The following is a 25,222-nucleotide window of genomic DNA, read 5'->3' as shown; positions in this document are numbered from 1 at the left end:
TTCCCTACAGACATAACCCTGTTACTATAGATTTCATACACTGCCCCCTTCTCATTCCCCACACATACAGCCCTTTCAGTGACAGAGTATTCAAAGCAGCTTTGGACGTAAGGATTTTTTTTGTGGCGGGGAGGGGAGCGGGGGGCAGTGGGGAGGACTTCTATTTACAGTCTCAAAAACCCCAAACTGTTGCTTACTGTCCCTGTTGTACCCTTAAGCAATTATCTACCTGTTTGGGGCATCCAAATACTCAAATGATAGATAATGCCTTGCAATGAACTCTATGAACCAGAAATGCTTTCTTTCCTACCCTACTAGTCACAAACTTTGAATCTACTCAGAACCTACGCTAGAGGGGAAACCTCCCAAAGGACAGCAAGCTGCCCATTGGACCATGCTGATGAGCTCTAATGAGAATGAAACCCTTGTTGAGCTACAATTTGCTACGGATTAGCCTAGGCAGCTACTAGTGCATTAACCCAGTTCCTCAAACATCACTTTGGCTGTTTCCATACTATGCCTGAAGTAATATATGGTTCTACACTGTTTCTGTGATCAGCAGGACAAGTTTTTTTCCCCCTCTGAGACCCATGTTACATAAAACCATGCTATAAAGCTATTCTTGATGGGCAGTCTATAGCATTGCTGGATATCGGAAAAAATCCCTGTCCAAATTGATCAGGGAAACCACAGGAGCATGATTTCAGCTAAAGTGGTAGACCCTCAGTGTTCACCAGTATGTGGTGAGTCTTTATAAGGGGTTGCATGCAGATGGGCTTTTTATGAACTCTAGCAACTATATTTTTGTAAGATACAAACCAGCAAAGAAAATAAATTAATATCACACACACAGTTCTGGCCCTTGAGTTTGTTTGGAAACTTGTAGCTGCCAGCACTCTGCTATGATTCCAGCATGTTGCCTCCAGAAAAATCTACATTTTGAACAGTCTTTGGTCCCTAGAGTCTAGGCTAAAGAAGACAGGGATAACGGCACCACAGAGAGAATGTATTCAGTTTCAGGGAGGCAGGCACTAACTCAGTACTGTGAAATGGTCTTGTTTTGGTTTTTTTTGCTGGCATCACCAGCTTACACTGACATCTGATGCCCTACAAAGAGTAAGTAGAAAACACACAGGGAACATGGTCAGGGAAAACAGACAGAAGATTGTTACTGAATTTACATTTTACAGGTCTGGTTTATGGGACTATATGGACCTTATCCACATGGTGAGGGGCTGTAGGATCCAGAATAAGGCCTGATATGCATTGGAAACTGAATTAACGGCAACAGCTATAGCACATGGCCTGCACTGAAAGCACTCGAATAGAGACAACAAATAGTTAAAAGTCACTTGGATTCCGTTGGAACTGCAAGACTCTACTCCAACTGTCCGTTCAACACGGTGGAAGCACTTGGTTATCTCCACCATACATAAGATTCTGCAACATAGATTACTTCATTTTTATGAGATCCGCAACACAAAAGGTTTTTATAGTCTTGCACTATTTGGCAAACTTCATTAGACCATTGTCAGGTGGCTCTCAGCTATACCACTAAATACAAGACATTCTAAGCATGGATATGATAAGCAGTTTTTCCATTTTCAGAGCAGCAGGGTTTATCTAAACAGATGGGCTCTCTTATATAGCTGACACAAGCACTTGGGAACCATCGGGATAGGCTCTATCTATGAATATTCAGTCAGTCAAGCAGCAGAAAGAGAGCTCAGTGTTGGTGGTTTCCTTAGAATATCCCTTCTCTGTAACAACCTATTGCAAAGCCATTTTTGTACCCTGTTTGAAATACTAGCACCTTCTAGTGTCCCCTCCAGGAAAATCTCCTATGTTGTTCCAACCTCAAAGAGCAACTGTGTATTTTCAATCTGACTGACCTTTCTCTTTAGTCAAATGGAAAACTACAAAATAAGTATAGTCCCACAAGGGATGTCACCTCTATAACAAGCTACATTGAAACTGAAAACAAAATGGCTGCTGCCTCCATGAAGAGCAGATTTCTAGAAATTTAAAGGTGTCTGACAACACAGACACAACAGGTACATAGCTACATATAAAACACCGTCAAAATAGGACCTGGATTATTCCCGGATGTACCCTCCTGCACCTGCTTAAACATTCTACGAGACATTAGCAAAGATATCACCCTACTCTACCATCTTCTCTTGAGCAGTGAAGGAAGATAGGTGACACTGCTCCAGGACCTCATCCTCGGAAGGGGACAGAATTGGCGCTGGCTGTACTGTGAGGGAGGGAAGAGAAGCCTGACTTACACCATTCATTAAACAGTGGCAGTGCTTCAGTACCTAGCCTCATATAAAGGATACATCAGTGTATCAATGTATATAAAAGCTCCCCAAACTGTACCCAATCCTAGAGAGACTCAGTCTCCCCAACTCTGGGTTTAAAATTATCAGAATCCACACACTATGTTTTTTTCCCCCCAGACTGAGTCTTGTGCAGTTTCTGCATATATTCTTTTCCAGCAGTTAGAAGTTTGGCCAAAATAGTGATTCTCAAATTGGAATTTGATCGTGGTAGATATTTCATCTCTGATGGCACAACATTTCTATGGCTTTCCGATGGCTTTTACCTGATGTGACCATGGCAAGATGCAGGCATCACAGGCTGCCTTCATAATACAGCAGTTTCTAAAGCTGGTACACCCGTTGTAGTTTCAAGAATTTTAACAAGAGGCTTGTGGTCTTGATCTATACAACTGTCCTCCCATACAGACGACCATGGAATTTCCTGAGTCTGAATATAGTGGGCACCTTTCAAATCTTCACATTTATTGTTCACAGTGTTTAAATTATAGCCCAGTAATTGTGGCATACTCTATTCTAAATTCAGTATAGGGAATATTGTGGCCGTTGTGGCAGAGGTAAATCTGCTGACTTTTTGGACCCATCTGCCATAGCATTACATGTTTAAAGGTCTTCTTCACTTGCTATCAAAACATACAAATACCTTTGCAGATATGAGTAACTTCTTGGTTTGTTCAAACGCCCTATTATATTCTCCACTCCAAACCCAAGAATATTCTCCATTGTACCATCTGATTTACTACAAAGACAGATTAGGACAAAACTGTCCACAACAATTAACCAGTGCTAAAAGCCTACTCAGATCTATGCTATTTAAACACAGTTACTTTGGACACATCTTAAATTGTTTCTGGATGAGGCTTAAGGGTTCCACATCAGTAATATGACCCAATGAAATCATTGGGACTGAAAAAGGGCGCATTTCTCCTTTTCCACCTCTAGTCCACAGTATTGAGCTGTTGCAGTAAAGATTCCAGGGTTCTCAAAAGAGCTTCTATATTTTCACCTGTAATGAGTATGTCACTCAGACTGTAGATCAGGGGTAGGCAACCTATGGCACGCATGCCAAAGCGGCACTCAATCTGATTTTCAGTGGCACTCACACTGCCCAATTTTAAATGAAGCTTCTTAAACATTTTAAAAGCCTTATTTACTTTACATACAACAATAGTTTAGTTATATATTATAGACTTATAGAAAGAGACCTTCTAAAAACGGTATAATGTATTACTGGCACACGAAACCTTAAATTAGGGTGAATAAATGAAGACTCGGCACACCACTTCTGAAAGGTTGCAGACCCCTAGTGTAGATCATTTCACTAAAATCTTGTAATATTGGGACCATTATACACACTGAAATATAGTTGCAGTGATAATCATTGCAGGGGGAATAGTATTTCCCTCTCTCTCTCTCACTCACACACACCCAGCCCCCATTTTGGATATTTATGGCAAGATCATTTCAAGACTCTTGCTTGAGTGCCACCTGCTGGTAAATTTGAGAAATGTAGTTTGGTGAACCTTCATCCGCTTGTTAATGGCACAAACCAATCTAGGTTTTCAGGTCTACATCCAACGAGGTGTTCCCAGTGACTTTGTAGCCTCTGGAAATATGGCCATTGCCATCCTGTTTCATAAAACATACAATAGGTCAAATTCAGTCCTTGTATAAGTGCGTGTACCTCAAAGTAAAAAAGATCCCTACGCTATGCATAAATTTGGCCCAGTGGACTCTGCTCATTCAGAAAAATCTACAGAGAATAGAAAGACAAGGTGAGTGAAGTAATATTTTTATTGGACCAACTGCTGTTGGTAAGAGTGACAAGCTTTCGAGCTACACAGAGCTCCTGCTTATGTCTCTCACCAACAGCAGTTGGTCCAATCGATAAAAGATATTACCTCACCCGTCTTGTCTCTCTAATATCCTGGGACTGACATGGCTACAACAACACTGCATACAGAGAATAGGGCAGACTGGCTATCCAGTTGCTCTAATTTTGTAAAACAGCCTCTTATGTATCACAGAATGTTGGCACAGCAGCCGCAGCCACACATAATTCAGCCCTCATGCCTTTCTCAGACATAGGGTGCACACACATCAGTATATTTTATGTAAGCTTTCCAGTACATTGGCTACTTTATTTACCCTGGGGCAATTTAGAAGTAAGTGCTTTAACCAGTTAAAACCAAACAATGAGGGACATAACCCGTCATTACACTGAGGTCCAAATTATACCATTTACATTTTACTGTGATTGGCCCCCAAATTTTTCTTTGTATCTACAGGTTTTAAGTGTACATGGTCTTAATTACAACAGTACCTGAATTAATCTTTCATTACATAGGCTGTTAAAGAAACTGAAGGCCATTCATTTTAGCTACATGATCATTTATCAGCAGTTGAACACACAAAGGCAATAAAGCATTTTTGCAGTTCTGAACAGAGTATTGTTTACACATGTCTGACAACCCCGGTGCTGTTGTGACATACTTTGCTTTGCTCCAAGATTCTCTCTTGCAATTGCTGTGCTGGTTACTGATGTGAAAGGCTTGCTCCTTGGCAAGTTCTCACAACATGCCATAGATGGCCACAATTGCAGCCGTGTAGACAGCAATGATCTAATGGAAGAAGAATGTTCTTAGGGTTTAGGTATCCAAGTGAGATTTATGAGATCTTGGTTCAGTTCTTGACTCTGAGCCAGACTTCTTATGTGACCTTCAGCAAGTCACTTAGGGTGGGATCCATGAAGGCACTCAAGCGTTGTAACGCTTACAGTTGTGGCACCTAGAAAATCCCCGCAACAACACTGTAATCCATTACCCTGAGTTAGGTGCCTAGGCTTCCTATACAATGAATGGGGAGAGATGGGTGCCTAAGAATGTGATTCACAAAAGCCAGCACACTTGGCCAGGAGCTACCTCTGCTAACCAATCGGAGGTGCTGAGAAGAGGGGTGTGCGCTAAACCCTGACCCCTCACAGCGACAGGCAACTAGCAATGCACAAATGGGAACTTGGCCACAGGAGTCCAGCAGCTAAGGTGTCTCAAGTAGGACCAAGTTATGAGCTCCATACAAAATGGGTCTCAAACTGTAACTGTAAATGGGGAATAGTCATCGAGTGGGTCTGTTTCTAGTGGGATCCTGGATCAGTTCTTGGCCCTATGATATTTAACTTTTTTCTCAATGAAAGAAAACATAAAATCCTCACTAATAAAGTTTGCAGATAATACAAAAATTGGGAGAGTGGTCAAAATAAAGAGGGCATCTCACCAGAGGTGACGCATGAGGCGGTCATGTGCGACCATCTTTACAATGTGACATACCACCACCACCCCCAGTATCAGCAGATATGAGTTATCTCCGCAGGTCGCTGACTCAGAACAATATGGATCGCTTGGTAAATTGGGCACTAACAAAGCATGTGTGTTTTAATACGGCTAAATGTAAATGGAACAAAGAAGATAGGTGATACTTACAGAATGGGAGACTCTATCCTGGGAAGCAGTGATTCTGAAAAAGATTTGGGGGTCATGGTGGATAATCAGCTGAACATGAATTCCCAGTGTGACTCTGTGGCCAAAAGAGCTAATGCATTCTTGAGGCATAAAGAGGAGAATCTCAAGTAGGAATAGAGAAGTTATTTTACCTCTGTATTTGGCACTGGTGTGACTGTTGCTGAAATATTGTGCCCACAATTCAAGAAGGATGTTGATACATTGGAAAGGGTTCAGAGAAGAGCCACAAGACTGATTAAAGGATTAGAAAATATGCCTTTTGGTGATAGACTCAAGGAGCTCAATCTATTTAGCTTAACAAAGAAAAGGTCAAGGGGATGGAGCTCGGCTGTTCTCAGTGGTGGCAGATGACAGAACAAGAAGCAACGGTCTCAAGTTGCAGTGGGGGAGGTCTAGGTTGGATATTAGGAAACACTATTTCACTAGGAGAGTGGTGAAGCAATAGAAGGGGAGGTGGTGGAATCTCCATCCTTAGAGGTTTTTAAGGCCCGGCTTGACAAAGCCTTGGCTGGGATGATTTAGTTGGTGTTGGTCCGGCTTTGAGCAGGGGATTGGACTAGATGACCCCCTCAGGTCTCTTCCAACCCTAATCTTCTATGATTTTATGAAGTTGAAGTTAGACAAATCTAGACTGGAAATAAGTCAAAAGTTTAATGGAGAAAGTAATTAACAATTGGAACAATTTACCATGGTTCATGGTGGATTCTTCATCCTTAACAATTTTTAAATCAAGATTGGATGTTTTTCTTAAATATATGCTCTAGGAATTATTTTTGGGAATTTCTATAGACTGTGCTATACAGGAGGTCAGATTAGATTATCATAATGGTCCCTTATGGCCTTAGAATCTACAAAACCTTGGACATAATATACTTTGTCTCCTTGGTTTAAAATGTTCTATTTGTAAACTGTTGAAGTATGACCCACCTCTATCAATTCACCTGGTCCAATGGATTGGGCACAGAGCTGGAAGTCAAAGGAGCTGAGTTTTACTCCTAACTTAAACACCAACTGACAAACTGCTCTGGGCCTCAGTTTTCCCATCTGTAAAATAGGGATAGTTGTTACTTATTGATCTTCGTAGAGCAGTTTGCAATTTCAGAATGAAAAGGACTAAAAGAAACGCAAAGTATAATACCCGGGTCAAGAGATAAAGTGTTTGCCCATGGTGTAAACACGGAGATACAGAGCACAACTAAAATAGGACAATTATTTTTTTCTTTATTTCAAATGAAAAGAAGACAGACCTTGTCCTTCAATGAAGCTTCCCAAAAGTCAAATGTTTATAATTTCATCTGAGTATTAGAGTGACACTAGCCAGCCTTTAAAATTTTGCCACGAGAGGGCACCACCCACTGCAAATGAGAGTTAAGAAGTCTGGACATTTTGTCACACCACGGCAATAAATCAAAGTGTCAGGACTTGAGGTGGAAGTTTCCAATGCTGAATAACTAATTTTTCTTCCAATCTGTTTGCTTTGATAGGTTCATGTTTAGAGAATGAGAACCAGAATTGTAATACATCTCTGTCCCCATCTGAGTGTGGTGGGAACATGCTGGGCATCCTGTGCAATAGACGTGTGTTTCGTGTACACACACATCACAGTGTTTTATATTGACTGTAATATGTGGAATAGGCCACTATTATATCAATTCACATTCACAAATAACTTTGCTGAAAAAGAGTTAAGGTTGAATGTTCATTTTTAGTTACATCCAACTTGTATCCTAAAGATTTCTTGACAAAAATCCTGTGCCTTTAAAAAAAAAAAAAAAAGGCAAGATGACACATGATCTGAAAGTGAGGAGTTAAGGCATCCAGCCACAACCCTGTTGCTATACAATTCTCCATTGTTAATGATCACCAACTCTTTCAGGACTGCTAATAAATATAGTAAACAGTACTAGACCTTACACTGATTCCTAGGGACCTGAATAGTAACCTCTTTTTGTTCTGGTAACTGGCCTATTCCTAGTCTTTGCTTTCTACTGCTCAAAACATTGTTTATTCCATGGCTGGATTTTACCTCACTCTGGTTGCTATGTTTTCTTAAAAGCTCCTTGTAAAGAACTTCATCCAACTTCTTTTGAAATCTAAATAATTTCTATTCACTGCTTTTGCTTTATCAGCTACTCTGTTAAAACTTTCAAAGACTTCATATAGGTTAGAGAGGTACGAGCTACCACTACAAAAGCTGCACTGCTTTGTCTCTATCATATACAGTGAAAACATATTAATTTGCATTAACAGTTATTTTGTCTGGAAGATTTTACTGAAGAGGAAACAAAGAGCTTCTGCTGCTGTTGTGGCATATGACATTCATTATTCTTTGTGCTGTCCAAGTGTGGGGGGGAAGGGGGGAGCCACATAACGTGCACTAGCCCCACTAGCAAATACATTTATGACACACAGGAATAATAGTAAGAGACTGAGCTTTACTTCCTGGGATTAGTCACCTGACATGGATCAGGAACACAAAAGGTCAGCAATCCTGTCTGTTTTAGTGCCTGCGATGTTTAATCTCTATACCAGCGACATTCCAGTCGCATCATCCCATAAAATCATCAATACAGCGGATATTGCACTAGCAATGTAAGCGTCCTCTCTGAAGGCCACAGAAAAAAGGTGATGAACACTGACCTCTGGACACTTGAGACTCATTTCGAAGCTTGGTGGTGGAAACCCAACACTTTGAAAACACTCATTTCTGCTTTGCACTTAAACAACCACGAAGCTGAAGTGCCGTTGAAAGGGAACTTTTGTGGTCTGCCTTTATTTCATGACCACAATCCACGGTACCTTGGACACTGAGCTATCGCCAAAACCTTGACAACACCAAAAAGATGATCAAAACAAGGGTTAACGTAATTCAGAAGCTCCTGGGCAAATCATGGGGATGTGATGCACACACATTTTGAAAATCAGTACAAGCCCTGGTTTTGTCCACAGCAGAGTGTTGCACAGCAGTTTGATGCAATAGCTCCCACCCCAATCTCACTGACACTGAAATCAATGCTGCATTCAAGTTTATTAACAGCTCTCTCAATACCATGGCTTCCAGTTTTGGCAGGCATCATACCAACCAACATCAGGCAAGACGCTGCTGTGATCCAGGAGTACAATAAGATCCTGGCCACTCCAGAGCTACCAATACACCAAGATCTCAATTTACTGCCACTCTCCTGATTCAAATCCAGGAAGCATTCCTGGATCCATGCATCAGTGCTACAGACCAATGGAAAGAATACCAGCACTCACTGGCTTGAATCATGGGCCACTTGTGATGTCCCTAACAAAGACCTGATTGAAGAGCCAACTAAAGAAATCCAAGGAGTTTGCCTTCCCCATAGGCAGTACAGCGCACTTAACCGCATTCAAACAACGCACTGAAGGTGTGGATATTTCCTGCACAATGAAAAAAATCAAAGAATCACCAAACTGGTATTGTGGTGAGGTATAAACCATGGGACACATCATGGGCAACTGCCCAATTCACACAGTGGCGGTACAAGGGGGATCCACCTAGCTAACCCAGAAGAATTAGAATAGCTTTTGAATTTTAAGATTAAGTTATAATCCCAACCTGTTAATTTTCAAATGCCAGATGAAAGAAAAGAATCTTGTATCATGACAGAGGACAGGATTCAGGGGCTGCCATTACATATTCCACCACCTTTTTTGCTTAAACTCATATGCAAATAAAATAACAGCGACCAAAAACCACCACCACAAAAAATAACACCAATTAATGGACTACACAACTGGAGACATCTCAGATGGAAGTCAGTGTAGATGATCTGAACATATGACAGATGAGAGGCTTATTCTGCCTCCAATTGGACATCTGTCAATAACTCATCGCCAAACCCGATGGCTTCCTGATCACATGACCACTTCTTGTTCCCAAAGCAACAGCTGTGCTCCATAGCTCAGGGGGTTAGAGCAGTGGTCAGGAGATACACGGGTCATGGGTGCTAATTTCATGTGTGAGGGGGTAGCCATTTTGGACTCTTCTCACTGGTGGCTTGTCTCCCTTCCACAGTGGCTATAGAGGTGCATCTATAACCTGTGTTGGATGTTGTGCTTTTCCATTTTCAGTTCCTGGGGTGAAGGGAAATCAATGGAGTTAGGCACCTGATAAGATTTTCAGAAATACCTACTTGCCTATTTGCATCTTTAAAAATCTGGCCCTAAGGTCCTTTTGCCCATGAGTATCTGAACAGATAAGTCCCATAAAACATTATGAGGTGTGTTGTGATATTCTAACAGCTTTTCTTTTTACTATTTGAACTGATTTTTCTGTTAAACCATTTGAATTTGCATCTTAAGGGCTTGATGTGGTGTGCCCAAATGGATATATCACAGAAAAAATTGCTGAAATTAGCCACTTATGAAGTCTGGGCCATTATTTGTTAGTAACTCATTTGGAATTTTCTGGTGAGTAAACAATGTTATTATATTGATCTGTTGCACAACAGTACAATTTCAACAAAAATTAGAATAGGGATCTACTAATCAAAGGTAATCTTTCACTTTTGAATTCAAATAAATCTGCACCATCCTTGGACCAAGGGCAATCAGGAAGTACACATGATTTCAGTGTTTCTATTGAATTCTGTTTCCTCTACTTATTTAAGCACTTGTCCTTGGCCAAAGCAAAATATCTGGGGCCCTCTTCATATACTTAATAATGCTCAGAGGGCACTGTGAATTATGATCAGCATTTCTAACCTCATACTTGGAGGGAACTGGGTTTTTCTAGAAATACTCACTCAACTTCTTTGGGTTATTTTGTGTTTCTCATTTGGTCTTGTCATATTTTGTTTTGGAAATGACTTGACTACGTTTGTTATGTGCAAACTGAATAGTAAGTCCAAGCCAGTCCTATATAAACTTGGTGCTTTAAAAGGGCCATTTTCACAAAGATGAAAACAATCATGAGTCAAATCAGTGGGGAGAAAGAATTTGAACAAAACCACATGAACGAATGAGACATGGGAACTATTTAAGACCATTTTACTAACTGCCCCAAACCACAATCAAGAAGGAAAGCAGCACTGTTTTTCATTTCTACCTGAAATGCTTTTATGGGCCAAATTCTAATACTCTTGCTCACAAAAAGTAGCACCCAACTCCATGCTATTTGTGAAGTAAGATGCTACTCCGGGTGAGTAAAAGAATCAGAACCTGGCTCTTAAAAAGCAAGTTCTGTTTTTTAAATGTAGCTCACAATTAACCAATTTGTAATCCTCAGACCTACTCAATGTATTTCAGTCTTCTAGCTGTAGTCCTTTTCCTACCAAACAAACTCACAAGTCTCAGCTGTAGTGTTGCTGAAATGCTGAAACTAAAGAAAATGGAACCAAATCATCAGTAAAGTTTTCCCAAAGAGCAAAACTTGACAGGTCTGACAGACTGATGGGTACATTTTAATTTCATCTTGAGAAAATAGAAATCCCTACCCAAAAAAAAAAACAAAAAAAAAAACAAGTGGGAGGGAGCAGAAATTTAAGAGGACCGCCTAATTCAGCAGCTAAATCAGTGTAAGAAGCTCTGCATGTGTGTTGGGGGGATAAGACAGAGTGAGTGAGTGAGTGTAATGTAATGTGCCTTTCGAAGTGCTGGGAGCTTGATGGGAATGTTTGATTAGCTCCACTCAGAAAAAGAAAAGGTGCCCAGGCCTCCTTTTCCTGCTTGTTTCTGATTCTTTAGAATAACGTTGACTGGAGTTTGTGGTGCAGAAAAACTTGGAAAAAATACCACATTCATACGGTGAGGAGAAAAGGAATACACCTCAGGCAAGGTAATTCTGATGTTATTACTGTGTTCTATAGCTCTGTTTATGGGGAGGGGAAAATTGTTTGTTTGTTTGTTTGTTTTGTCAGTGTGGAATTAAATACATTTAGGAAACTACAGAGGGTTTTTTTTGTCTAAACTTTTACACTGAATTTGTGTTACGAAAGGTCCTAAAGGGGAAGTAGAATCTATACAGTGAAACTGTTCTATATATCGTATATAATTTAGAAATTCTGTATTAAACCATTACTCAAAGTGTATACACACACAGCCTTAGCAATAAAGGCTTAATGATTTCATTAAATAGTTGTGTAATATTATGCACACACACAAATAGATCTATACAGTTGAAAGAAACTGCAAATTGTGCAGTGTTCTTTGTAGACTACTTTTAAACTATATTCGCTGTCAAGTCTATTTTGTCATTTTTCTCTATGCTCAATAATGTGTGAATAAGTTGTGTACAGGAAGGATGAATGGTAGCATTAATTAACATGAAGGTAACACTTAGGAATACAAATCACTGTGATATCGTATTTTAAATTAAATTGTTTCACTGCAGCAGATAGTATCGAATCCCCTGGTAGATGGATGTGTATACAGTAGAGTTGCTACACACTATATATACTTTGGTGCTGAATGCTTGTTCTGCTGGTGGGACTCTAAAACTGAATAGCATTACTGAACCTGCCGCAGCTGCTCAGCTCCCCAGGAGATTGGATTCTTGATAAGTCTTTAAAATGTGATTTGTGTCAAACCAGTACAAACATGAACCAAGTGCCCCCAGGAAACATTTCACAATGAGAGTTCTGAAGAGTAAGTCAATATATGCTTCTAGAAGTTTATGGTAACGACACCACTTTCTGAACCAAAAAGGAATTACAGATCCTCTTTGGGGCAGATTTTTTTCCCCCTTCTTCATAACTTCAGAAATGTAACTAATCACCAATGGCAAAAAAAACCCAACATACTGCAGATAAAATGTTAATGGTGTATAGATATGTTACATTGCAGTAAATCAAGAAGTAGAGAAAAAAGCCCTACGATTTTCAAATGGAGTTTTACGGTACACTTTGCTCAATAAAAAACATCCTGCATTTTACTATACTCCGGCTGCTTGTACATCTTTATTTTCTATGCATAAAGGACCATAACTTGCAGTCATTATTGAGACAGACTTGTCATTGAAGTTAAAGTAAGGGCTGTAGGAACTGGCCCTTAATAAGGTGCAAACAGAACTAAAGAAAACTCACTACATTATAATCACATCTTATTTTCTCAGTATTAAATTAGCATCTGATTTTGAAGAGAATTGATTCTCATCCATTTTTATGTGATCTAGCTAATTGCTTGGCAAGATTCATATCACCTGTAGTGAAAGAAAACACATACTGCCTTTTTGTGATTCAAAGGCAGGAAAACTTTACAATTTTTTTTTAAAAGTCTCAGTCTTAATAGCATCTGAAATTTCATCTTATCACCTTTCAGATGAATTATGTTTTCTTTGCTTTGTTGTTATATGTAAAGATGGCAATTTTGCTTTTAAGGGAGGGGATTATTATAAGAGGTTTGAAATTATTAAATGCATGAGGTCATATAAAAATACCATTGTCATTTATTATTTCTATCAATTACTTATGAGCATTCATTGCTTTTGTGCTAAAAGTAGCCCTGAAATTTATGTAAATTTGTTTTAAATGCTTAATTGTAGCTGGCCCTACAGAGGTGCTTAAGGAGAGGGGTGGCTTTAACTCCCTCACCCTCCCATTATAGCCTCTATGCCTCAAAAACAATCCCTGAGAGAAAGCATGATCCAGTAGATGAGGTGCTAATATGGGATTCCATTAGATTCCCTGCTCCTCCACAGATTTCCAGTGGGGCCTTGGGCAAGACACTTAAGGTGAAATCATGGTCCCATTGAAGTCAGTGGCAAAATTTGTCTCACTGTGGCTCAGTTTCCCATCTGTAAAATAGGGCTCTTACTACCTCCCTACCCCACACACATAGGCACCCACTGTCAGCGAGCTCCCCCCAGCGCCTCCCGTCTGCCAGCAGCCCGTGGGGGAGGGGATCGGATGGGCACAGGGCCTGGGCTAGAGAGGGGGTTTGATCAGCCCTGGGGCCTGGAGGAAGCCGGTGCCTGTGCCAACACAGGTGTCTTGAGACTAACCACATTAAAGATTGTGAGGTGCTCTTGGTTACAACTGCCATATGAATGCCCAAGAAAGATCAGTTGGGGTCTGTAGACACTAGTAATGAGTCCTAGCTAACAAAAGGTCCCACCCTTCCTTCCCTGAGCTGGAGCATTTACTGCAGCAAGTGGCAGGGTGGTGGATCTGCTGTTCCTGAGAGCCCAAGGAAGTATTCTGGCTGTGTAAGAATTCTGAATTGGACAGAATTCCTTCTGGGGCCCCTCCAATGTGGGCTGTGGTTTAAAAGGCACATTCTGACCCTAAGAATTTAGGACTGGATTACCAAGTAGGCACAGTTGGTTACCTGACATCTATTTTACTCCCAAACTGAATAACAATTTAATCTCTCTAGATTCTACTCTAGGTGCTCATCACTATAGCATATATCTCATTGGTCTGTGGTGGTGGTGGTGAAGAGGGAATATGAAACAAATTTAATAGAATAAAAAGATCCAAGAAGTCAAAAGATAAAATGAAGAGCTTTTTTAAAGGATAAAACTTTGATCCATGGCTTCTGGATATTTAGGAATAATAGTGGTGTTATAAATTGTTAATACAGCAACACCATAGGCAGCTGATGAAACTATAGACCTAAATTCTCCCATGCTTATGCATGAGTAGTACCTTACTCCATGTGTAGTTCATTGTTAGTAACCAATGCTCAATTTGAGTAAGTGGAATAGAATTTGGCCATGATTTGGGACAAAGTATTCCCTATTCTCGCTGCCATTGGAACAGAGAGGATATAACTCTCCCTCTTCTAATGACCACCCTATCCAAATAACAACTGATTTCTATTATGTTTAGAAAATAAATTCTGAGTAAAGATCTTGGTTCATTCCTTGATAAAAGAGGTCTCCATCAATCTTGGACCAAGTATAACCAAGGATTCTTTTGCATCCGGTTTCCTTTATTTACTGCATATTTCATACTTGGAAATCTTGGATAACAGCCTCACTTCCACTCCAGCCTCTCTACACCACACGAAAGGGACAAAGTGGCATAAAAGGGCTCTAAAAGCCCAGTATTCAGCAAGAGGGGTATTTCCCCAGTGCAGACACTGTAGATAAAAGACAGTCACAAGACTGCCTCACACAGACACCCTCATAACTTCCAGCATGGGGAGTATGCTGGGGGGTGAGACCACAGCACTGTAGGAGATTCTGGGCACTGCTGTGGCCCATAAGGCAGCCTGAGAGTGTAAATTAGACAGGCCCCCAAGGGTGTCCATGTTTTGCCAGGAACATCTCAAGTCCCAGAAGTAGCCCAGAATTGGGAGGGTGAAAAGGTGGTTTAAAGCCACCGTAGTCCTGCCTCCCCCTGGGCTGCAATGGTGGCATTAACGTGTGGCCAACATAACACATCAAATTCATGGCCTATGTTCTTGAACTTATCAATATCTAGATGGGCTGTGTGGGTTATGTTTAGCATTTCCATTTCTATAGTCCCACTAAGATTTTATGCTTGAAGGTGTGTGTGTGTGTGTACACATACACACACACACACTTTTTTTTTTGCTCGCCATCCATCTAGAATTATTCTCTCAAGGTTTTGTAAAATTGGGCCTCATTACTCCTCTGAGCATGTCAAATTTTGTTTTGCAATTGTGGCACAATTACTTCAAACCCCTCTCCCTGCAGCTTTTTGCTTGCACTATTATATGTGCTCTTGAAACCATTTCTGCTATAAGAAACTCTTTGCCATGCTTCTATATCACATTTAATGAACATTCTGCAATTGTTTGCAACAGTAATATGGCATCCAACAATTTCTGGTCTGTTTCTATCCTGGTTGATTTCTGTCCATCAAACAGATGCATGAAACTGCTCAGAAGGTAACAACTGCCAGTACTTCTTTTTGAGTGTTGGCATTGTTCTATTAGGTTTCTAAAGCACTGATTAAAACATATGATGCTGGATGATCATCTTGCAGAAAGGACAGCCCCCAGTCCACATGAATTTCTATTGGCTGAGATTTGCTTTTGGTTAATCTTAGAATATTACAATACCAGTGCTTTGGTAACATTATTTAAATTCCACAAAACCTTTCTCTTGCCCTTCATCCCTGTGCCATTCCACACTATTCTGAAGAAACGTTCAGAGTGGAACTCCTAACTGTAACAATTTACTTCCACCACATCCAGAACCTTGAAAATCTGAGCCATAATGGTTGATATATACCTGTTGGGACAATCCTAAAGGAAAGTCCCTTAAATGTATTTCTACCACAGGGAGCTTTGAAGGGGCTGAGATTTGCACTAGAGGTTAGGGTTAAGAGCTGGTTTTAAAAAAAACAAAAAACAAACAACACGTGAAAAATTTCAAACAAAATGAAAACTGTTCCAGTTTTGGGCCCCCTCTAACTCCTGGATAAGGCTGGGGAGGGAGGGAGAAAGAGAAGGGGGTAATATTAAAACAAGAACTGAAATACCAAAAAGTTCTGACCAAAAAGAATTTCCACAATAATTTTCATTTCAAATCAATTTTCAATCTATTTTTCATTTAAAATATGTTTCAATGAAAATACTTTGTCTAACTGTAGTTTTCACTTTCACTATTGAGTCATAGCTGCCAAAACCCTTCGTTCATATTCAAAACTGAAAATACTCTTGCTCCTTCAAATTTAGATATAGCTTCCTCAACTATTCTCATAGACAGTACTCTATGAGAATAGTTGAGGCCTTATTCAAATCTTTTTGGACCTATACACATCGTTAATCTGCTTTGTTTTATTATCACGATCATACAGTTAACTCATCCAGTTGATGTCTGTATCTGCTCAGATATAGACATCAATTTTTATCATTCAGTCAATTTCAGCTTTTTCTTTCTCTCTCAAGGCTAATGGAAATTTCCACATTTTTGGTGGCACATTGAGATCTATATCAATGTGATGAATTATCCTTAATGCATCTTATTCTGTTTCTTCAAATTCTTTACATATATCTTCTGCATCTTGTGAAGTGACAAATTATACACCTATTTGATCAACTGCATTTACACACTGATCTTCAACCCTTAGCCTTATAATGAAGCTCTGTAACATAACAATCTCAATGCTCTTACCTGACAATTAGCTTCTTTTAAAGAAAGTGTACCATTCCCAAGTGAAATTCTTGCACAAGTCAAACTATTCTTGAAATTTCTGAGGGACTTTTTCTATCCACTTTCAGTTCTTTCATACTCCTACCAGAATGTATTGTGGGTTTCCAGGGGGCCTGTATATATAGCAGTGTAGAGAATTTTCCCTTCTCCAATATCACTTGTTTACAGGAAAATTTAGAAGCAGTGAAACTGCCTCCTCCATCTCTCTGCCAGGTTCCCTTCAGTGTTCAGGAAATGTCATTTGTTCTATTTTTACCCAATATGTAGTTTACTTCTGACACCATTTAATAAGGGTGCAACATAGGTCAGAACCCACTGACTTCATTGGCTATTTTACAGCTATCAACCAGCTCAGGTCAATGTTCCCCACCACATTCTGCACAATGCATCTGCAGATCTTCCATTTCTAAGCATTGTGAAAGAAGTGCAGATGGTGTAGACGGGAGGGCTTTGGCTTCTTCAGCTATAGGATGCTGTTTTAGGAAAAAGGATTGCTAGGAAGAGATGGAGCCCACCTGACCAAGAAAGGGAAAAACATCTTCACACAGCAAATTGCCTACCTAGTAAGGAGGGCTTTAAACTAAAAAGGTTAATTATGACCAGATGTTTAACACCATTAATATAACAAGGGGGAAGGAACACATGCCAAAATAGGGAAGGAACCATTTAAAGAAGATTTAGATAAGTTAGATGTATTCAAGTCAGCAGGGCCTGCCAAAATTCACCTTAGGGTACTTAAGGAACTAACTGAATCCATCTCAGAACCATTAGTGATTATATCTGAGGATTCATGAAGGATGGATGAGGTCCTAGAGGACTGAAGAAAGGTACTATGTTTGCCTATCTATAAAAAGGGGAACCAAGAGGTCTTGTGGAATTATAGACCAGTTAGACTAACATTGAAACCTGGAAAGACACTGGAACAAATTAACGAGTAATCAATGTGTAAGCAACTGGAGGACAATAGGGTAAAAAAGTAATAGCCAACATGGATTTATCAAGAACAAATCATGCCAAACCAACTTAATTTCCTTCTTTGACCGGGTTGTTGGCTTAGTGGATGATGGTGGAGTGGGAACACTGTAGATCTGATGTATCTTCTGATGTAGTGAGGCTTTTGACACAGTTCCATGTGACATTCTCATAAGCAAGGTAGGGAAATGTGGTCTAGATGAAATTACTATAAGATGAAATTACTCTTTCCTACTCTCCTTGGAACAATGAGACTACACATTTGCCTCCCAAGATACTTTGCTATGAGACATGGAATTTTGGGGTGTCAAGTTTCAGACTTGAATGGGCTACAGCTGCTATTCAGATTGTTGAAATTAGTATGTAGAAAATTACTTACGAGAAGCCAAATATCAGAACTGCCACAGCTCTTTGTCAGGATAAATATTTAAAACCAAGTTTCAATATCCTTTCTATCCAGGTTAGGTTTAATTTTGCAAAACTGAGTTCTGTGATTTTCAGGGTTGGTTTGGGGACAAAACTTTGCACCACAAGTTACATGACTAGTTTTCCTGGTCCCAGATTGGTTGCACTTATCCCTTGCAATACGAGTAGCTCCACCACTTGTTTTCAGATTACCACAGAGGGAAGATGCTTCGTGTCAAACTCTCCCTCATTATGCAGAAGCAGCAGACTTTAAAAGCTCTTAATGTGCAAAAAGTCAGTAAATCACTATCATCCTGATCTGGAGAGGTGTTAAGAAGCTGCAATTCCAGCCTGAGGTCAACAGCAGTCATGGGTGCTCATCTCCTCTCAGGATTAAGCCCCATAGTTGTGGAGAAAGGTAGGGACTGAAGGATGTGATTTGGGTTCCATTTTGCTTTTGACAATAACTCTAATATTAATCATTTAATGTTTGGAAAGTGCTTTATATATCCTTTAGCTAAGGATCATAACTTACTCCTGAGAGAATTATGCACCAAAAAATTTAAAATTATGCACACAATATTTTAAAATCCTGAAAATTGTATTTGTCAATAAATAAATGTGGCTCCAGCATGGCAGTGGGAGCACAGGCCACTGGCTGCATCAAGGTGGGAGATCACCCTCATGCCCTTACCCCCCTCTCCCACAGGACAGGGACTTAGCAGTGAGGCTGCACCTGACCCTGACACAGTGCAAGGGCTGGGTCTGCCCCAGAAACTTCTGGGGGCCCTGCCCCTCTGCAGTAGGTGTGGGAGGGCAGGCTCAGCCAAGTGTGGAGGGGCTTGGTGTGGGGGTGAGAGGTTTCTATGGGAGCCAATCTGGGTGCGGACAGCTGAGTGGGAGATCTTGATGCACAGGAGCTCATTGGGGGTTCCGGGTGCAGGGGCAATTGGACACTGCAGGGGATCCAGGTGAAGGTGGTTGAGGCTCAGTGGGGAGGGGTCTGGGTGTAGGGGGATGGGGCTCGGTGAGAGGGTCTAGGTGTGTGCAGCTTAGTGGGGGGGGGGTTCAGGTGCCAGAGGAGTGGGACTTGATGGGGTGGGGGTCCAGGTGCAGCTGGTTGGGGATCAGTGGGGCAGGGGTCTGAGTGTGGGGGGCTCATCAGAGGGATCCAGGTGTAGGGGGTAGGGCTTGTCAGGGTGAGGGTTCGATGGGCCTGATTAAGAGGGGAGCCCCGGCTGCTGTTGCTGAGGGGACGCCACAGGCTGGGCGCCTTCCCACCGCGATTCCCCTGTGCCCTTTTCTTCTCCAGCCCCCTCCCCTAATTCCCACATTTCCCTCCCCCTGCCCTATTCCACCCCTTTCTTTCCCCACTACCTCTTCCCAGCCCCACCGCAGGCACTCACTGTTGCACAGAAAACAGGAAGGTTCCCAGCACACAGAAGGGGAACACGACTGTCAGTAGGACCCAAGAGGTGGCATTCAGCTGCAGACCAGCAGAGTCCAGACGCAGCCTCCCTCAGCTGGGCAGCTCTGTACTTGTAGAAAATGGGGGGCAGCAGCACATAACCCTGTGTGCTCCCCACGCCTTGCCTCTCTTTGGAGAGGGGCAATCCCCCCCAAAAACTGTGCCCATGGTCACCCCCCACACCTTCCGCACTGCTTCCCTGCCATTTTCTGCAGAGAAGCACAGAAATTCTGCAGGGGGTGGGGGAGTGTTTTCTGTGGGCACACAGTCACGCAGAATCCTCCCAGGAGTAATAACTGCTAAGTATCATCACTAGACAGGCCTAGAGCTTACATGACATGCAACATGGATCTAAAAAAATGGTATCCAGAAAGATGGAACTATCATCAATTCTTTTTCATAATTCTGGTCAAAACAAGTTCATTGGGGGAGACGGGGAACAAACAAAATAGAGAGTAGAGAAAGTAAACAGCAGCAAAAAAGCATCCTTAAGCAAAATTCCACAGCCCATTCTTCAGAAAGAGCCAACACTGCGCTGATGTCCAGGGCAGGGGCAAATATCCACTATTCTATTGCCAAGATGTGTGCTTTTGTAGGGCCTAGACAAATACTGTTTTGTGTTCTGCTTCAGAGCCAGCAGACAACATAGGTTAATTATGAATAAACCCCTCTTCCCAGAGCTCCCGATTCCCTACATGATGCTGTTGTACAAACAAAAACCAAAAGGTTCACTGAGAGGAATGGAAAAACCCAACATTTGTCAAATGGAAATAATGCAATTAATCTGCAAGGAAGCGTTCTTTCTGGATTCTAAGAGGCTGCCACAAAGTATAAAGGAGAAAAAAAATCAAACTGGAGAAGCACTGTCCTTTTAAAGGTGAACTATAAAAGTAACATTGAATTTTGTGCTGAGTGTTCCCACTCGGTGTAATCCTTTAGCACAAAATTTTTTAGCTTAGCTTTTTAAAATTGTTTTTAACCGTCTGTGAATTTCCTCCAATGTGCCCTGATTTGCTAGACTTCCTAGAATGCATTATCTTCTGACATTACAAGAAGTCTCCTTGATCAAGAAACCAGTACTTAGCATTGATGGCATTGCTGATTACGGTCCTATTCCTATGGCAGGGCAGCTCTGGATTCTTGTGGATTCCTATGATTTCCTGAATATCAATCAGTCCCGTTTCTGACCTATGTATGTTGGCAACATTAATAATATCAACTGAAAGAGACATTGACTTAATAGTAATTTCAAAATTGTAATGGATAATCTCTCCTACTCTTGATCCAGATATTATAATAACGAGACCCATGTATCTGTGTCAAGGAGAGAATAAATATCCCATATCTTCTCTGAAATTCTACTCCTAGAATTTGAAGATTGATGAAGAAAGATGTCAAGCTTTGTGTGGACATGTAAGAAAAATTCATAAAATCATCCCTGAGGTGATCTGCAATTTTTTCCAGGGAATCAAAGCTTTTAACAAATTCTTCACTGTGTGACAAAAATATGTACCTTCAGGGGAAAGCAGACAATACAGTAGTTACTAGGTTGCAGGCAATACAATATGATGTGCACTCAGCCCTTTTTTTTTTTTTTTTTTTTAATTTTGCATCGAGCCTGAGAACATGTATTGCACTTAAGACGGACAGTTCAACTTGTTAGAACTGGCTTTTGGGTGGAAAATGGAAAATGGTGCATTTTCTAAAAAGAAAAATGGAGACTCATGGAGCCCATGAATTTCTTATACTGACCCACATCAGCCCTTGATCATTGGTAAATTGCAAATGTTTCCAATTTCCTTATTTAACCCTTTCACCCTGAATTTCTCTTTAGGGTGGTGGTTGTGGTGGGTTCCCATAGAGGGGGTTCGGGGGTGGATATGTAGAAGAACTAGTTGTGGGGAAAACTCCCCAACCTCTACAACATTTTAAATACTGAGATTTTGAATAGTTGGGAAATGTATAAGCTGCAGTGTGCAGGGGCAGCGGGGGTTGGTTCATAGCCAGCAAGGGTGGAGCCATAGCAGTATGGGCTGGAGCAAGAGAGGTGGGAGGGGGAAGGCAAGTGGCCAGGCACATGAGTGAGTAAGAGTAGTATGGGGTGGCTGACTGGCAAGTGATTAGCAGTGACAGGTGCGTCAACTGGCCTGCTTCAGTAACCAGGATGGAGATGTTGAGGGAGGAGACTCTGAGCTGGCACAGGACAGCAGACACTGTGTACAGAAAGGTCAGCAGCACAGTAATCAAACAAGTACAAGATTTGATCTAGCAACTGTTCCCAACGGGCCAACAGAAGTGGCAAATCAATTACATTAATGTAATGTATAAAATAACGTGGGAAGTGATGCAGCCTACTGAATCTTGTGGATTTGGTCACTCTGGACATTCCCAATAATGTTTTACTTTAAGCAGATGAAGTCCACCAATGTATTTCTTCTTTTGCTGGAAGGAGAGGTCAGGCGTTAACATAATTGATAGTTATCTCTTTTGAGACAGATGAAAATTACAATCATTGCAGTTTTATTTAGGGTCTGAGGGGCCTGGCAAAATGGGACTAAATATAAAATACACTGTAGTGTCACATAAATTACCGTCCTTTGAAAAAGTTCCAAAGAAAACAGAGCCTGTTTCACGGCTGTGTTACTCCAGCTTGATGTTGGTTTAACTCCCGGGAGTTATATTGGCATAAAATGAGTAATACAGGCCCACTGGGATTTTTAGGCTGATCCTAAAGTGCTGGGTTTTAGGTCTGTTTATTATACCTACATGACCATGGCTATTTTGGACTAAATGCTACATTCAAGTCTTCACACAAATATCTCTGAAGAGCACAGAGGAGTTGCTCTAACTAACTTGCAATGAGTCTGAGTGGCACAAAATCAGAAAGCCACAACCAGCTGCCTGATATAGGTAACCTTGACCTGAATAAGAGAAAGTACTACTGAGCTTACATAAGGGTTGGGGAATTAGGCCCTGAATGTTGCAATACCTATTGATCAGGTATATTGTATTGCTGGTCTGAATGTATATTTTAATTATAACAATCTAAGGATTAAAATAAGATGAAAAAGATTGCAGGTTGATTTTGTTCGTTTGGGTTTTTTTTAAACACTTTGGTCTGGTCTCCAAGTAGCGTCTGTGGTTTCTAGGACCATTCTGAATGCGAGCGTTTTGCTTATGTGGATTCCACACAGCTTTTTAGTGCCTCTGAGTAGGGGAGAGATAGGAGCCAAGCACTGATTAAGTTGTCAGTTCAGCCAAGCACTTAAAAACTTGAAGCATGTGAGCAGTCCCATTGATTTCCATTGGGAGTACCTTACATGCTTAAAATAAAAGCACCTGCTTAACAGGAATGAGATTACCCACATGACTGTGCTTAAAACCCTGTTCTTGCACCATTAAAGTGAATGGGAACTTTGCCTTCAGTGTGTAGGTTCGAGCCCCAAGTGCTTTAATGAATCAGGGCCTACAGGAGTACACCACGTAAAGCTGAGTAACCAGAATAAGTGAGGCAAGAGGACAATCTGACTACGAAGACCATGGTTCCATGAGAAAGATACATGGTTCTTTGGTAGAAAGGCACAGGACAGGTATGGACATAGATCTGAAGTCATTTTAGTAGTCCTGATAGTTGATCTCCTGCTGTCAATGGATAGAGAGGAGACATATAGTCTCATCCTTCTAGACCTCTCTGCAGCATTCAATACTATTAACCATGAGAAACTGCTGTCTCACCTAAGAAAGGTGACAGAGGTCCAGGAGAATGCACTAGATGGTTCAAGTCCTTTTTGGTGGGATGCATTCAACGACTAATGACTGGAAATTGCACCTCTATTGCTAGACGCTTTATTTGGGGAGTCCCACAAGGATCAATTATTTTGCTGGTCCTGTTCACCATCTGTGTGCAGCCACTAGGTGAATTGGTCAGATGACATGAACTCAATTGCCAGCAATATACGGATGACACACAGCTCTACCTGTTCTTCAACACATGCAAACATGACACTACCACTAAGATGGCCCAGTTCTTGGACAAGATCAGCTTATGGATGAAGAATAGCTGAATGAAGCTGAACCCGAGCAGCAGAGGTTTTGCAGGTGGGAAATGGAAAGCATTTTGAAGAGTTTGTAGCCATGGTGCAGTCTCCTTTAGTTGAAGGTTCACACCCATAATTGGTCAATTCAGTTCGTAATCTAGGACTACTCTTGGGTTCTTCGCTGATGCCGAGCTCGCACATAGCAGCATCTGCAAGTAATGCTTTCGACCATCTCTGATTGGTTAGATGACCGCATCCCATCTTGGCAGATGATGAATTGGCCTCAGTTATTTATACCTTCACCACCTCTCAATTAGATACTGCAGTACAATATACCTGGGCATGAAGCCACCAGCCATTAGAAAACTCCAGCTAGTTATAACACTGTGGCACATCTCCTCACCAACACAGGCTACCATGAGCACATCAGACCTCTCCTCCTCTTTTTACACTGGCTTCCCATAGAACATCCAGGCAAGTTCAAAATCTCCGTCTTTTTCTTCAAGGTGCTCAATGGTCTGTGCCCAAGACCTTTAAAAAATCACCTAAGACTCCAGGATGAGGACCATGGCTAAAAACTCTGCTCCTCTGGATCAATGGAACCTAAGAGAGGAGTTCATCAGTGTAGGAGACAAAGCTTTCTCAGGGACCGGTCCTTGGCTGTGGAATGAACTCCCACAGGAACAAAGAACCATCACACTCCTCACCACCTCCATTCCAAGGGGCAATGTGCTCTTCAACCTGACCTATCTAACAAACACTTAGTAGTGTATACATAAAAGCCCTACCAAAAAACACAGTTCACTGCATGCCCAATTCCACACTTCCGCCCCGAGGAGAGTAGGAGAAAACAAACCACACGTACCAGATGTTAGACACTTCACTTAATGCAGATACTACAATGAGTGCAGTATACAAGCCTATATAGACTAGAATGGGCATATTGAAACAAAAATATAGACGAAACAACCAATTTAAAAAAAAAAACTGATGTGGGTTTTACTCTGGGGGAAGGTGAAGGTCCGTTCTTATTTTATCCAAAACAATTCATCCACTCCTACACAAAACCTATTTTATTTCCTCTATAGAGAACGGTATATTTAACTCAACCCACACTGCTGAAAGTAGCTCGAAGAGATTTTTAAACAAAATCTACTGCTGTTTCTTATGGGCCACTGAGGCTACTATTTCACCAGCCTATCGAGAAAGAACAATGGTGCGCACTCTTGCTGTACAAATTGGGTTTTGCAACACAGGACATTACAGAAAACAGTTTGTGCAAATGTAAGCTGTTTAAGAAACACCACCAAAGAGTTTCTCTTTGCACGTATATCGACAGTCATACCCCTAGCCTGAAATCAAGGATCTAAAACCAGCACTTCCCTTTA

At 41.2% G+C, this 25,222-nt stretch overlaps 1 protein-coding gene across 2 annotated transcripts in view; it reads left to right on the top strand.

The window, feature by feature from the left end:
• The first annotated feature begins 11,433 nt into the window (after positions 1-11,433).
• The window catches only part of VIT (vitrin), an 81,298-nt gene continuing 67,509 nt past the window's right edge, over positions 11,434-25,222 (top strand). For both annotated transcript variants that reach the window (XM_054021395.1, XM_054021394.1), the window contains exon 1: positions 11,434-11,663. The gene's annotated coding sequence lies outside the window, so the exon portion shown is untranslated. The remainder of the gene's footprint in view (positions 11,664-25,222) is intronic.

Source organism: Malaclemys terrapin, chromosome 3 (assembly GCF_027887155.1).
Source record: "Malaclemys terrapin pileata isolate rMalTer1 chromosome 3, rMalTer1.hap1, whole genome shotgun sequence".
Classification (NCBI taxonomy): domain Eukaryota; kingdom Metazoa; phylum Chordata; order Testudines; family Emydidae; genus Malaclemys; species Malaclemys terrapin.
This window is presented reverse-complemented; position numbering and strand designations above follow the sequence as displayed.